This window comes from Cimex lectularius, unplaced genomic scaffold (genome assembly GCF_000648675.2).
Source record: "Cimex lectularius strain Harlan isolate CLEC.00 unplaced genomic scaffold, Clec_2.1 scaffold24, whole genome shotgun sequence".
Lineage (NCBI taxonomy): Eukaryota > Metazoa > Arthropoda > Insecta > Hemiptera > Cimicidae > Cimex > Cimex lectularius.
The window spans coordinates 731,599-747,588 of record NW_019392666.1 but is presented as its reverse complement, the minus strand read 5'-3'; the positions used below and the strand labels follow the sequence as shown (position 1 = coordinate 747,588).

The window sequence follows — 15,990 nt, the reverse complement described above, 5'->3', positions numbered from 1 at the left end:
ATGTTCTTCTGTCTGTACTCCTACCGGGCGCATGTTCTTAAGTGGCAATGCCCTGTCAGGAGACCAACTACAATCCTGGTTCGGTTGCGGCTGCCTTCCAGTAATTCTTTTCTAAGTTTTGCGGATGGTTCTTTTATGATTCTCTTTATGTGCCTCTTACCTGTGGTATTTCATTCCGCCCGTTTTTAGGCTTTATTATCGTATCCTGAAATCCTATCTAACCTCCTACAAGGGAACATTCTTGGTCCAATCATTTACATCATAACCTATGCGGAAGATACCTCTATTTTGTACCCTAACTCGAAACCAATTCAAGTTACCTTCAATATACAAGAACACTTTGGCCATACCGAAGGCTGGTGCAAAAAATGGAGGGCACGACTGAATGAAGGAAAATGTACTAATTGTACATTCACATTGAAAAAACTGTCTTGTCCTCCACTGGACATCAACAACAAACAGATACCGATTTCTACCCAAGTCAAATACCTACTTAGACAGCAGACTGAGGTGGAAACCCCACACAGGTCTTAAAAGACTGTAACTTGGGTAGACTTGTACAACTTCGAAGACTCCAAGGACAAAATCCCTCTTGTCCGACAAGATTCAACAGGTGCAAGACTTTACTGCAACCACTTTGGATATACGTAGGAAAACTGTAGGGTTCTGCCAATCCATCCAACATCCAACGCCTCCAATCCTTCCCGTCGAAAGTCTTCAGACAAATCCCCAAAGCTCCTTACTACGAAACTAACCTCGCTTTCCACACTGATCTCAATATTCCTTTCGTCAACGAACTGTTCCGTTTGAAAGTTTCACACCAACCTCTCAATCCATCCTCGAGCCATCTACATTCACATCCCGTGAACCTGCCACGGCGCCTTAATCGACAATAGCCTCGAGACCTCCTTGTCCCTTAGAACCTCACACTGAGTGCCAGCATAAAAAACACTCTTCCTACATTATCGTACTACATGGAAAACCCATCCGAGTACCTGATCGGAAAAGAGGAATCGTTCTTTCTCGATTGAGAATAGGTCATTCGCGTTTCTGGTTTATAGCCCGTGCAGAGAAACATTGCTCGATGTTTCTAATAAATCTAATCTACTTAATTATAATAGAAGTTTGTCATACCTTGGCTCCTAACAGAGAGTGTGCCACCAAATATAAGAATGATTCTCCGGCACAGTAGCGATTTTCTGGGTCCCCTATTCATCTTTTTGAAGTTATGTGTTTTGTTTGAATACGTGTATTTATTAATTACCACCGCCCCTCCAGGAGGGTGTGTGCTATTATTATATTGTGTGAAGTTCGATGGAGGAATTCGAGAGGAAACATTCAGGAAAAAATATATAACCAATATTTTAAAACATTCAAGAATCTTTGTAAAAAGAAGAATAATTCGTATTGTTTGTTGTTTGGTGGATATTTAAAAAAATATAATCTAAAGACAGACAAGTAAAAAGTTAAACTGAGTAAAACAATGTTATCAAATATGCTGCTGTGAAAACAATTTAAGAAAATATTCAATTCTGTACAATGTATTTCCTCCTTTTGCGTTGATCACCGATTGCAGTCGACCTGGCATCGATGTTATGAGGTTTTGAATGTAGTGCTGCGGAATACGTTAATGTCAGTTTACGCACTGAAAGACTTTCAGATGTTGGCAACAAGAAGGCACCAAACAGGCTTGGTCAAGTTTTGCAAGAAATCACATTAAGTAGTTGTGGTTTACAAAGACCAAGATTGGGCTAAAATTATGTTGCCTGGAGAGTAAAGGTTTAGTTTGAGCTGTTCCGATGGCCGAAAGAAGAACAGGAGACGATATATCCCCCCAACGTTTTGAGCTATGGAGATGGTGGTGTTTTTGTTTGGGCAGGCATCTCTATGGAAGGTCACACAAACTTGATCATCTTCGAGGGTTCCCTAACAGCTGCGCGATACCGTTATCAGAAAAAGTTGTTTCTTCTAGGCCACTAACTGGCGTTTATTTTTATGACAATGCAAGGCCCCACACGGCTACGATCGTTGGTGATACTTGATTTTCGTTGGTGTACGGGCTCCAATTTTACGGTTGGAGTGGCCAGAATGTAGTCCCGACTTAAACCCTATCAAACACCTTTGGGACTAGTTGTCAAAGAGGGTAAACAATCGGCCAGTGATGCCAGAGAATGTGCAGGAATTAATAATGGCGCTGTCGGAGGAGTATATTATCAAACAGTAGGATATTTTTATTTTTTTTTTGTATCACAGATTGTGGAGGAAGAGTGACGACTTGTTGACATCGGCGCGACTCGAGATTTCTTCAAGACGTCGATATTATGCAGATTTGACAAAATGAAAAGAATAAGAAGAGGAAATAATAAACGAGATGTTGTGTTGAAACAAAGACGGGCGGCGGTTGATAGCTTTGGGTTGACGCGAAGACGGGGCGACAACAAGTTTGCACGAGACCGGTGCCTGTTTTCCCAGAGATAAAAGCTAAAGTCATAAAAATAACACGACTTCCCATCCTCAGACAATCCTCGGGCATTAGCGTCAAGATTTGTCCGATAAAACGCTCCTTGGGGTCTCCTTTTTTATTTTGGATAATAAAATCCGGCCCCTCTCTGCCGCTCCCTCCTCACGCACTCCTTCCATCAGACGTTATATCACTATCCCAGATAACTTTGATGATTCAACTCTTTTTTATACTCTATTATCATAACGTAAGCTATCCGTTTATTTTACTTCATTTTATATACTATTCAAATAATATACGTAAATCTGTCTTTTTGAACATTATAACTTATCAACATCTGGCAATTTGCGGGTTAACTCTAATCGTATTCACATTTTCTTAGACAAATAACATTCATAAATATATCTAATAACGTAAAATTTGCTAGTGCGCCTTAGAAAATCGTATTGCATACAACATATTAAAAAGTGTGCATAGTTTTGATTTTAAATATACACTGACTATTATTGTTAAAAAACCTCCTGGTAATGCATGAAAATTTTTTCCTCTTTCATTCCTGTATTAAACTAGGAAGTAAAATTAACTAAAATAGGACGCACAATCATAAAAACCTCAATGTACCTGATGTACGTAGAACGCTTATACCCTGAAATATTCAGCTGGTGAAAGCTTACTGTCAACAATGGAGATCTGATTGCCAAGCAGCCATTAAAGCATTAGCATGTAAAATAATCACATCAAAATTAATCAGTGAATGTATCCAAAATCTCCAAAACCTGATGAAATCTTGGGTGCCAGGGGGGGAATTTTGGGTAACGACAAAGCAGACAGTCCGGCCAGAGGAGGATCTGCAAGACCATACATAGGCCCTGAACTTATACTTGGGATATCAAAAATAAATATAGAATCCTCCATCGCAGCATGTATCCAAACAAAACAAAAGGAGACGTGGATAAACTCTAGCAGTGCTAGACATAGTAAACTTATGGTGAAACAACCCTCACCAAGACTGGGCAAAGCATTGCTGCAATTGGAGAGGACCAAACTCAGAGAAGTGGTGGGAACAAACTACTAACCGATCACTGGCATCTGAGAAAACATCTACACAACGATGATCCCATTTGTAGATTATGTAATGACGAGGAAGAAACAGCCATATCATCTTCGAATGTGAAGCAACAGCTCATTGGAGGTTTAACCTAACGTTCGGAAAAAAACTTAGGGAATCAAATTGTAGCAGCGACCGTCAATGACCTGATACTTCTAAGGAGAAGGATTGAGTCTATTGCACTGAACTAAGGAACTAAGAAGGTACAATAAGCCAGAAGGCTGCAAACCTCGCTTCCTAGTATCATGTTTTCATCATACAATGGAACCTGACAATAAACTTTAAAATGTTAAAAATATCGGGTTGTCCGGAAAATAATGCAGGATTTTAAGTTTTCATTAAAAAAAATCTATATAAAATATTCTGTTTACGTTTACAGGATTACTCATTTGTATGAATGAACACTTATTAATCCTCTTCCAAATGATATTGTTTGTTTACCTCTGTAGCATTCCGCTACTTGGAAATAATTCAGTCATCCTTATAATGTCAAAGCGAGAATTTCGTACGATTTTCTTTTACGAGTTTAAACTCGGCCGAAGCGGAGCCCAAACGGCTAGAAACATTAACCAAGTCTGGGGCGAGGGTTGTGTTAATGAGTGCACTGTGCAAAGGTGGTTTAAAAAATTTCGGGAGGGAGATTTCAGCCTTGAAGATGAAGAAGGTCGTGGAAGGCCTTCCTCTCTTAATGATGATGTTCTGCGATCAGTGGTGGAAGAAAACCCCAAAACAACTGTTCGAGAACTTGCAGAGCAACTCAAAGTCAGTAAAACGACCGTCGCTGACCACCTCAAGGCGATTGGAAAAGTGAAAAAACTCGAAAATTGGGTTCCACACTCATTAAACGATCGCCAAAAAAATCAGCGCTTTGATGTTTGTGCATCACTTCTTTGTCGAAACAAAAATGACCCATTTCTGGCCAGAATTGTTACATGGGACGAAAAGTGGATTCTCTACGATAACACTAGACGTTCTGGACAGTGGCTCGACACAGGAGAAGCTCCAATACATTTTCCAAAGCCCCCAACTCATCAAAAAAAGGTAATGGTTACGGTATGGTGGGCTTCATTTGGTTTAATACACTACAGCTTCTTAAATCCTGGCGAAACCATCAATGCTGAATCATACTGTAACCAAATTAATACCATGCATCAGAAATTGGCAGTAATGAAGCCCTCTTTGGTCAATCGGAAAGGGCCCATTTTGTTGCATGACAACGCTCGACCACATGTGTCACGTGTAACGTCACAAAAATTATTGGAGCTTGGCTATGAAACTTTGCCTCACCCACCCTACTCTCCGGACCTCTCGCCTACTGACTACCATTTTTTTAGACACCTGGACCACTACTTACAACACATAATATTCAAAAATCAAACGGAACTGGAAAATGCATTTATTGACTTTATCAATTCTAAAAATTCTGAATTCTACTCAGACGGAATTAATAAGTTACCAACACGTTGGGAGAAATGTATTGAGAGTATGGGAAATTATTTTGATTAAAGAACATTGCTTTAAAGTAACTAGTTTCTTTTTTTTTGTTTAATACCAAAATCCTGCATTATTTTCCGGACAACCCAATATTAATGTTAGAAAGACTCGCAGATCAAAGAGTTTTGACAAGTGGTATTTACAAGGAGAACTAATCGAAGTAGCAAGCGAATATAAATATTTAGGTGTTGTAAACGACTTGTAACTCCTTGACTTGCGATTTCGAAACATTTAAAAACAAAAGGCGTCTGCAGCAGGATTAGCCTTTAAAAGGACCTGCTGGACACCGATCAAGCAGGATGTCGGTTCTGTAAGATAAAAATGCTTATTCTTTAACGTTGCGTGCCGTGTAACCTCTTTTCAGTGCTAAATTTAACACGAAATGACATGTATGTAAATACTAAAAAATGTAAGTACTATATGTAGAAATCTTATATCTTGAAACCTCCGCAGATCTGATGTTTATTTTTACTTTAAAGTTTCATTTTTCGTGCTCCACAAAACTTGTTTGCTGCCCGAAACAAGATTGACCGATATCACATTCACTGAGGTTATAAACTCAAACGTTTCTTGGTTGTTATAAAGGGGTTCTTTAAGTGTAAAATATGGCATTTAAGGCTTAACATCTTGCGAAACCGTCGACTGTTGGTATAGTTTTTTCTCAAATCTCTTACCGAGAATCTACAGCCGTTGCAAATGTTTAGAATTGGCCAAATCTAGACAGTTGATCTACAGTCAGTACTTGAACTCTCTCAATCGCTTATGGGATGGTAATGGATTGTGTACGCTTCACAAATTACGATTTCAAATCGAAATTGGGGGAAAATTCGTAAACAACACCAAGGAAAATTTTGAATTAAATTGTTGACGGCTCAGAAGGCAGGTAAGTTATAGGTACGCTCGACTACTTCCCATCTCAACCTCACCTTTTGAATTTTCCTTCCTTTTTGCCATTTTATATCTCAACCAATACATTACTTAAAAATTAATTAATTGAAAAGAATTTATTTGGTCAATCGGACCACGAAACTTTAACGATTTAATAAGCAAAATGAAGTATACTTCACTAAAGCTCTCAGTGGCCTTTTCATTTGTCGCCGAGAATCAAATAGATTACACATTTGAAAATTGGCAAAAAGGAGGGAAAATTCAAAAGGTGAGGTTGAGTTGGGAAGTTGGTGTCCGAGCGAATTGAAGTCACGATAGCTCAAGCTAGAGCAGCGGCGTATTTAGCAGAAGGTCGTGGGTTCGAATCCCGCTCGTGACACTGACTTTTTTATCTCGACCAATACCTTATTTAAAGATTAATTAATTGAATTTACTTATACTGAATTTATGTATAGAAAGAGTCCCATCGAAAAGGAAGAAAATATATAATAAATATAAATATACAAAAAAAATTTATTAATCGAAGGTTTTGGTATTGGGGTTTGTAAAAATAGTTTCTACTGGATGGGCATATATGTTATGCATAATATTTCATTAAAAATAGTTGTGTCATTACAGTATACATATACTATTGCACTAAATAAAAAAAATCTAATTATACAATTTTTTTTGGACCAGCGCGTGCCCCTCCGGAAGGTCGAATTACGTTAAACCGTTAAGGCGTAAGACATTACACGAAAGCGGCGAAAAAATATTCCGCGGCGATTTATTAGTCAGTGGCGGAGTTATGTTACATGTTGGTAGGGCGTTTTAGCGCTGGCAATAAACCAAAGTGCTGGAAAAGGTCCAGAGATAAGGGGAGGAAGACGGTCTGTTCTCGGTGGCCGGAGGCCTGGGCCTCTTTGTTTGAGTTATGTTTGGCCGAGGTCCTCGTTAGGGCTCTCTCAGGAGCCCTAGATCAAGCCCCCTTTTCCAACTAGCCAATCTAACAAGGCGATTATTTGATTTATTTTAAATATCCCTAATAATCCGGGTACTGAAGAGTGAAGCAATTTTACAGCTACTGTCATCTCGCTCCTGCCCACCTGTACACCTCTCCAAATATACTACTATTAAAAAAAAATGTAAAAAAAACTACTAATTCTGACTCTTCACTTATAATAATGTGCTAATTATAAAACTTATAAAGATTTATAAAGGAGTAAAAAAATCCCTCAGTGTTTCGTTGTTTTACTACTATTACTATTTCATTATGTAAGTTAACACGTTCGTTCAGGCTCTAATTTGTAAAACCTCCCGAGATACGGAAAAAATTTTGATTAATTTTATTTTATTAAAAAAAGGTAGAAATTCAAAAATATATCGAAAAACGGTTTTCATTTTCTTGCCAAAGCGATACTAAAGCCGGGAACACACACTTACCCGACGCTACCCGATGCTACCCGTCGCAAATCCTATGTCCAATTTTTCATAAGATTGTATTATCCCCGTGCATATCTGCCCGATGCCACGCAACGCTGCCCTACTCTACGCTACGCTATCCCCACTGTCCAGATTTTCGTCGGGTAGGATCGAGTACAGTCGAAGAAAAAAGAACCGGAGACTCATATTTTTATTTCAAACTATATGTATTATTGTCGTTATATTAATTACAACATACTTATTTTAATATAAACCAAATTAAGCGAGATCAAAATTTCATTAATTTTTATTTAAAAAAATTAATTGTAATGATTTGTCAGAAAATTGATCAAAACACCGGAATAACATTTATTGATAGAATGAATTTAACTAACAATTTATTACATGGATTTGCTCATAAAATTTAACTAAAATTTATTACACGATTTTGCTCATAAAATTTAACTAAAATTTATTACACGATTTGCCTCATAAAATTTAACTAAAATTTATTACACGATCAGGCTCATAAAATTTAACTAACAATTTATTAGATGGTTTTACTCATAAAATTACACCATTTTCGTCCAATAGCGTCAGAACCGGTCACTCCTATTTTTTGTAGTTTATTTCGAAATAAGTATATGTAATTTTGTCTTTACATTAATTTTAACATGCTTATTTTAAATGAAAACAAATTAAACGAGATCAAATGGGAGATCTAAATCAAAATGTTTGAAAGCAAAATAACTTCCAAATTAAAAAAAAAGACTACTAACAAGAGAAGTATATTTTGGATTCCCCAATAAAGGTGAAAAAGAAAAGTTTGTACAAGAAATCGAACCGGGGTTACGGATATGGTACGGAGAATATTCGAATAAAATCGGGTTGGCCGCTTAACGAAAGAGATGAGAGATGGTCAAAAAATCATAATCCAAGATTATGTTTGCTAAAAGAAAAAAATTGCCTCTATTGAGAATCTTACCGGATCACTCTGACTAATTTTTGTAGAGATAATTATGAAAAAAATCATATTTGTAATTAAAGTCACACTCTAAACCTACACAATTACGATTAATTAAGGTTTTTAGTTGAGATAAATAAGTCAATGGCACGAGCTGGATTCGAACCCACGATCATCGGCTAGATACGCCGCTGCTCTACCACTTGAGCTATCATGACCTCGATCCACTCGGATACTAACTTCCCCTCTCAACCCCACCTTTCGAATTTTCCCTCCTTTATGCCAATTTTTCAAATGTCGTATAATCGGATTGGATTCTCGACGACAAATGAAATGGCCACGGAGAGCTTTAGTGAAGTATACTTCATTTTAAATCATTAAATTCACTAATTTCATGGTCCGCTTGACCAATTAATATATTACAATTAATTAAAGTTTTTAGTTAAAAAAGTCATTGGCACGAGCGGGGTTCGAACTCACGATCTTCGGCTAGATATGCCGCTGCTCTACCATTCGAGCTATCGTGATTTCGATCTTCTCGGAAACTAACTTCCCATCTCCGAGAGGATCGAGGTCATGATAGCTCAAGAGGTAGAGCAGCGGCGTATCTAGCCGAAGATCGTGGGTTCGAATCCCGCTCGTGCCATCGACTTTTTTTATCTCAACTAAAAACCTTATTTAATTGTAATATATTAATTGGTCAAGCGGACCACGAAATTAGTGAATCTTCTATACAATATTTGTGCGCAATTTAATTAAAAATATAAAAGCACAGTCGTTTTGGTGTAACAAACAATAAAATAAACAATTATAACTGTATAATAATTACAACGAGCAATAGTGTCTGGCATGTACAGAAAGGTAGAACTCCTTGGCTCTATAAAGAAAGTGTGTATGAATGCTAGCCGATATGAGAATCGACCAGACCAGCGAGTATCTGGTCCGATGGTCCGATTTTTGTAAAAATAGGGTGTTTTATTTTATATAGTACTGATCGTTTTTGAGATGATGAGAATGATTGTATTTATTGACGTTAATGAATAGTGTGAGCGGGATGTTGCAAAATGAAGTACCAAGTCAATTCTCAATTATCTTATTTATATAATAGGTGTAAAAGTGATGGTGGAATATCGAGTACTTCACCACCCTAATTGAGTGAATGGTGCCTAAATATGGAAGAATTTATTTAAGAATGAATGGGTTTGGACTGAAGACTTAGATCGAAATATTTTCGCTCGTGAGAAACCAAAAATAAAGGTTTACGTGCTTCACGTTTTTACCAAAAACGCCTTGATAAGAGAAGTATTGAAGGGAACGGAAGGCTCACCCTGTATCTAACTTATCGTAAGTTGCGTGAAAATGGTTGTTGATTTATTGAAAATTCATATAAAACAAAGTTGGCAATCAATTTTGTTTATGGTCGCTATATAATAATTGTACTGAACTATTTAATATTGTCTTGGTAAACACCGAAGCGGACATGTTAGTTGGTGCAAGGTAAACCCAATTTGACCCAAGCGTTGGTTCAATTAAACAGTCACATTGATAAATGACCTTTTCGGGTGACAGTCCAAGTTCAATTTTGGCCACATGAGATATTGACGGGTGTGATATTATTATGGAGAATTTAACAATAAACATAAAAAACTACATTTCGGCACATCGTCCTTAATTTTTTTATGCGATGACATCATTACAAAAAACGAAATAAATCATTCACTTTATAAAATTTGATTTGGATTCTCCGGGCTTTGGAGGGTTTTACGAAGGAAAGGTCAGTTTTCGTCTGAGGCCGTTCACAGAATTCTTTAACTTTTTTGATTTCATGGTGAAGATTTTAATGAAAATTGTGATGCTTTTGTGATTTTTTTCAGCTTTGGTGGTTTAATTTTAATAATATTTTAAAGGACTTACTCTAATAAACAGTCAATTCAATTAATCCATATTTGTTTCTATACTTCTTTCTTCTAAGGTTTTCAATTGTCACGAAAACTCAAGTGGTTAGAGAGCGGTGTATTTAGCCGAAGATCCTGGGTTCGAATACCGCTCGTGGCACTAGCTTTTTCATCTCAACCAAGGCCTTAGATAAAAAGTATAATTAATTCATATAACATACAGTTTGGTGTAACGTTAGGCAATGAGAAAATTTTGCTAATAAAAAGACATTTAACTCTTTCGATCTTATCATAACGCTAAAAACCTCAAACCAATTGTCACGATAGCTCAAGTGGTTAGAGCAGCGGCGTACTGAGCCGAAGGTCGTGTGTTCGAATCCCGCTCGTGACGCTAATCTTTCATCTCCACCGAAAGTCTTAGATAAAAAGATTAATTTATTGGAGTCAATTGAATCTTGAATATTTTATATGCTTTTGTCTGTAATACCACGAAGTAGGTGGTTTATGGGCCGACAAACAACTGATGTCATCGCCGACTTTCTGCGTTTATTTCCTTCTTTTTTATAGACATTCAGGCGTATTTTATTTTAATTTGCAGTCATCGAGCGTCTAGATCTTTTTTCTGACTCTCTGTTTTGATATTAAAACTACGTCGATATCCTAAACTGCTACCCTTTCATGTGTACGTCAAATTGTCAACTACTGAATCGTAGTTAATATTCGATATTCGTCGCGCGGGTTAACCTGCTCCTTCCTTTCACGCTAATAAATGATTAATTTCAGTAAATTAACATTAACTATATTGTAAACTCAGACATAACACAAACAATATAACTCGCTAAAAGCCCTGAACTCCAAGAGATCTTGGTTACAGATCCGAAGGTATGCCAAAATATTGCCCATTAACGCCAAATCTTCGCAATTAAAGCTAAAACTGTGCTCGAACGTTTCCTTGTTCTTCGTAACGAGCACCTTCGCGGTCGCTTTCTGGCTAGAAGGTGGCCCTGAGTTATTTTTGTATGACCTATGCGCAGTCTTGTCAATATGGCCTTTTCCCTTTTCGACCCGTTCTCCCTGAACTGGAAATCGACGTCTTTTTTAACCCGCCACATATTTGCAGGGTTATTTCTATTTTTACGAGCCCAGAGGTTATTCCATTCTCTATTTAAAATTATTAGTTATACATCCTGCGGGGGCGTAAAGGTAGGAAGCGTCGTGTGGTGTTCTGGTGGCTTTTTTGTCTCTAATAAACGGACATATTATTGGATAAGCAATGATGGTGTAAAAATAAGGTATACATTTTTTAACCATGTTTTGAGACTTTTGTTTCATAACGGACTATATCAAATATTAAAATTCTTGACACTTCTTATCAATTTATTAATTTTTTATTGAACTGTATGCACAAAAAATAATTAAATTCACTAATTTCGTGGTCCGCTTGACCAATTAATATATTACAAATAAGTAAGGTTTTTAGTTGAGATAAAAAAGTCAATGGTATGAGCGGGATTCGAACCCACGATCTTCGGCTAGATACGCCGCTGCTCTACCACCTGAGCTATCGTGACCTCGATCCACTCGGACACTAACTTCCCACCTCAACCCCACCTTTAGAATTTTCCCTCCTTTTTGCCATTTTTCAAATGTGTAACCGGATTGGATTCTCGGCGACAAATGAAATGGCCACGGAGAGCTTTAGTGAAGTATACTTCATTTTGCTTATTAAATCGTTAAAGTTTCGTGGTCCGATTGACCAAATAAATTCTTTTCAATTAATTAATCTTTAAGTAAGGTATTGGTTGAGATAAAAAATGGCATAAAGAAAGGAAAATTCAAAAGGTGAGGTTGAGATGGGAAGTAGTCGAGCCTTCTGAGTCGTCATCAATTTAATTAAATTTTTTCCTTGGTGTAGTTTACGAATTTCCCCCCAATTTCGATTTCAAATCGTAATTTGCGAAGCGTACACAATCCATTACCATCCCATAAGCGGTTTTTCGCCGCTTTCGTGTAATGTCTTACGCTTTAACTGTTTAACGTAATTCGACCTTCCGGAGGGGCACGCGCTGGTCCAAAAAAATTGTATAATTAGATTTTTTTATTTAGTGCAATAGTAAATATATATACTGTAATGACACAACTATTCATAATAAAATATTTTGCATAACATATATGCCCATCCAGTGGAAACTATATTTACAAACCCCAATACCAAAACCTTCGATTGATATATTTTTTTTTTTGTATATTTATATTTATTATATATTTTCTTCTTTTTCGATGGGACTCTTTCTATACATAAATTCAGTATAAGTAAATATTTTCAATTAATTAATCTTTAAATAAGGTATTGGTTGAGATAAAAAAGTCAGTGTCACGAGCGGGATTCGAACCCACGACCTTCTGCTAAATACGCCGCTGCTCTACCACTTGAGCTATCGTGTCTTCGATCCACTCGGACACCAACTTCCCAACTCAACCTCACCTTTTGAATTTTCCCTCCTTTTTGCCAATTTTCAAATGTGTAATCTATTTGATTCTCGTCGACAAATGAAATGGCCATGGAGAGCTTTAGTGAAGTATACTTCATTTTAAATCATTAAATTCACTAATTTCGTGGTCCGCTTGACCAATTAATATATTACAATTAATTAAGGTTTTTAGTTGAGAAAAAAAGTCAATGGTTCGAACGGGATTTGAACCCCAAAAGGAGTGAAAATTCAAAAGGTGGGGTTGAGATAGGAAGCTCAAGTGGTAGAGCAGCGGCGTATCTAGCCGAAGATCGTGGGTTCGAATCCCGCTTTTGCCATTGACTTTTTTATCTCAACTAAAAACCTTAATTTTCATACAAAAAATTATGGTTAAACGAACACATTTTATGACATATGTTACATTACTATCTCATTTTAACTAATCGTTGTTTGTTAAATATTTATAATTAATGAATGGATGTTTGTTAAACAGTACCTGTTTAAATCATATTTATCTTAGCATCTTAACGACAAAAGTGTCGCCACGTCACTTGGTCTTCAATTCCGAGGTTCATATCCATCTTAATCAGATTTGGCTCATTAGGTAGAGCAAGTCAGTAAAGACAGAAGCGCAAAAGGAATTCGGCTCTCATTAATTTACAACTCGGGAACAATAAACACTTATTAATACGAAAGCCGTTGTTTTAGGAGTCGGTTGGGAAATGTAGAAAGCTAAACAAGTTCATTAACCATCTTTAATTGAACTCGTTAAGTATGCGACAAGTCCCAACTAAGCCAACTGTAAGGTTACGACGCAAGATTTATTGACGTATCTTTAATATAAATATGACTGGTAGACTTTTGAGATGATTTCAAGTTTATTTTGACTAAATATAAATTATTCATAATATTTGAAAATCGTGAGATGCGGTCTGGTAGGTGACGTAGGTTTTTAAGAAAAACATTTTCTTTATCGTGGCAACGTTTTGATCTGTAAAAAATCGCAAAAAGGAGGGAAAATTCAAAAGGTGCGGTTGAGATGAGAAGTTAGTGGATCGAAGTCACGATAGCTCAAGTGGTATAGCAGAGTGGTCGTGTGTTCGAATCCCGCTTGTGACTCTGACTTTTTTATCTCAACCAAAACCTTAATTAACTGGCAAAAGAATTTATTTGGTCAAGCGGACCACGAGACCTAATAAAATGTTTCGATCTTTATTGTGATCATCTTCAGGGCTCATCTTCTGAGTAAATTATTAGGTTACCCGCGATATGTCATTTCTTATTTCTAAGTAATACAGCGCATTTAATCTGTTAACTACTAAAAGACAGATGACAGCTTTCAAAAATTACATTATATTATTTAACATTATTATTACTTAATTTTTGTTGGAAAGGTATAAATACGAATACCTGACTTGAATAACAAGGTAATGTGGCGATCGTTGAAACAAAAATTTCTGGTTCGCCGGATGTTATTTGCATTTATGTTTTATGATGTAACTTTGAAAATTGGATGTCGAACAGTATGCTCAAAAATTGATGAATCACTTAGTGAATTCTATTGTATAAATTTGTTTGAAAGTTTGAGTAAATGCTTAAATCCTCGGCGAAAGGACTAATAATAAACTAGATATTTACATAGATTAAATTGATATTTCATTATACAAATTTGTGCTTTATTTTTAATCGTACGTTTAGAAAATCGTTCGTATAGGATTTTACGTTCTGGTTTATCAAATTATCCGATCATTTTGACTTTTGCATAGAATGTGTTTTAAAAAGATTCGGTTTTGTTTCGGTGGTGTTTTCGAAATTTCCCTCGGCCTATAAGGCTCATTAGCCGAAGGCAACGGGGTCATTGGAGATTAGTGATTCACCCGCGGTTGTCTGCTCGTCTGTAATTTAAACCGAGTCGGTTCGCTTTCTCCGAGGGCCGTAGTAATAGGTACAGTGGCAAAGAGATCAATGCGAACTGTTCGAAGTCACGAAGACGTCTTATCAGCTGAAGGTCCAATGCTTAGACAGTACCATCTACCAACCAGGAACCAACTTTAAATGGATTCGTAGGCTAATGAGATTTTTTTCCCGCCCTCTTCTTGACATCTTTTTACCAGTCCTAAGTTTTTTTTTTTCAAAAAGTCTTTATTCGAAGCAGGTCTCTGTCTGTGAATAACAAAATAAAATCTTCAAGTTCTAAAGTAACCACCGGTGTTGTTCACGAAGTATTGACTCGAGTTTTCTAAGCTAAAGAACTTAGAAAACAACGATATATTTTATTGGCATATTTTTAGATTTGACTATAAGATTTGTGTAAATGTGGAAACTTTTAATTTCATATATTCACTTTTTTGAAAATCTTTTATAACTCGACGATGAATTTATATGTAATTAATGCAATATTTCCATTTTTTCAACTTTAATTTACCAAATATAAAGAGGTTTAATTAATTTTTTAACTACCCCAATAAACAAAATTTACATAAAAGATATTTCCAATTCTTTTGTTTTCATTTGATTTAAACCTTCGCCAATTGCTGTGTTTAAGTCAATTTGTAGATATATTACAGCGTAAAACAAACTTTAACTTAAACAAAAATATACATTAATAAGAAAAAAAGAACATATTGGATATTGAGGTCATTGTGGAAGGTACGACTGGATTCATAAAAAGAAACGTTGTTGATGGTTCGGAGGATTTTGGATTGTAGGTATTGGATGCGTTGGAAAATGCGAACAAAGTGTCGAACCCCAAAGTTCGATGCCGTACCATATGGGCCTCAAAGAAGGCGTATAAATCAGTCGTTTATTTTGCAGTCAGTTTTGATCGTTTTTCCACGTGTGCCCGTCAAATGTATGTCGTTTGTCAATAAATAACCGAAGGTAGCGGACTACAATACATAAGCTGGATAGAGAGGAATACTATTGTAGTAGATGGTAGCACTGGTGAAAGTGGTAGTACGAAGGGTGAAAGTGACATGTTCATATTTTTGTATTTATTGACATCTTCCGCTCAACTACTGCGTTCAAGGGATCTAACATGGATTTGCAATTCTGGTTGATATGAGATGATCTTTATGAGAGCGAAGGATGGCAGTATCATCCGAATAGGTTAGGATCGTTTCAGGTCTGCGATATACAGGGTGAATTGCTACTCGTGCTACAAACTTCTCCAGTAGATTCTTCACCCTAAAATGAACAAAAAAGTTCATATTGTCCATGGTCCGATTCTCAACCATTTCAGAGTAATTTCGCTTTTTATCGATTTTGAAAGATATCACGTCCTGGCGTCGGAAAATCGTGATATCTTT

At 36.5% G+C, this 15,990-nt stretch overlaps 1 protein-coding gene and 1 non-coding gene across 6 annotated transcripts in view; one reads left to right on the top strand and one right to left on the bottom strand.

Moving 5' to 3' along the window:
• Positions 1–15,990, bottom strand: part of LOC106660836 (lachesin-like) — a 295,660-nt gene that overhangs the window by 177,956 nt on the left and 101,714 nt on the right. The window lies entirely within an intron of this gene.
• On the top strand, positions 10,529–10,602 carry Trnas-acu. Its single transcript has one exon. It is a non-coding gene; the product is annotated as a tRNA-Ser (tRNA).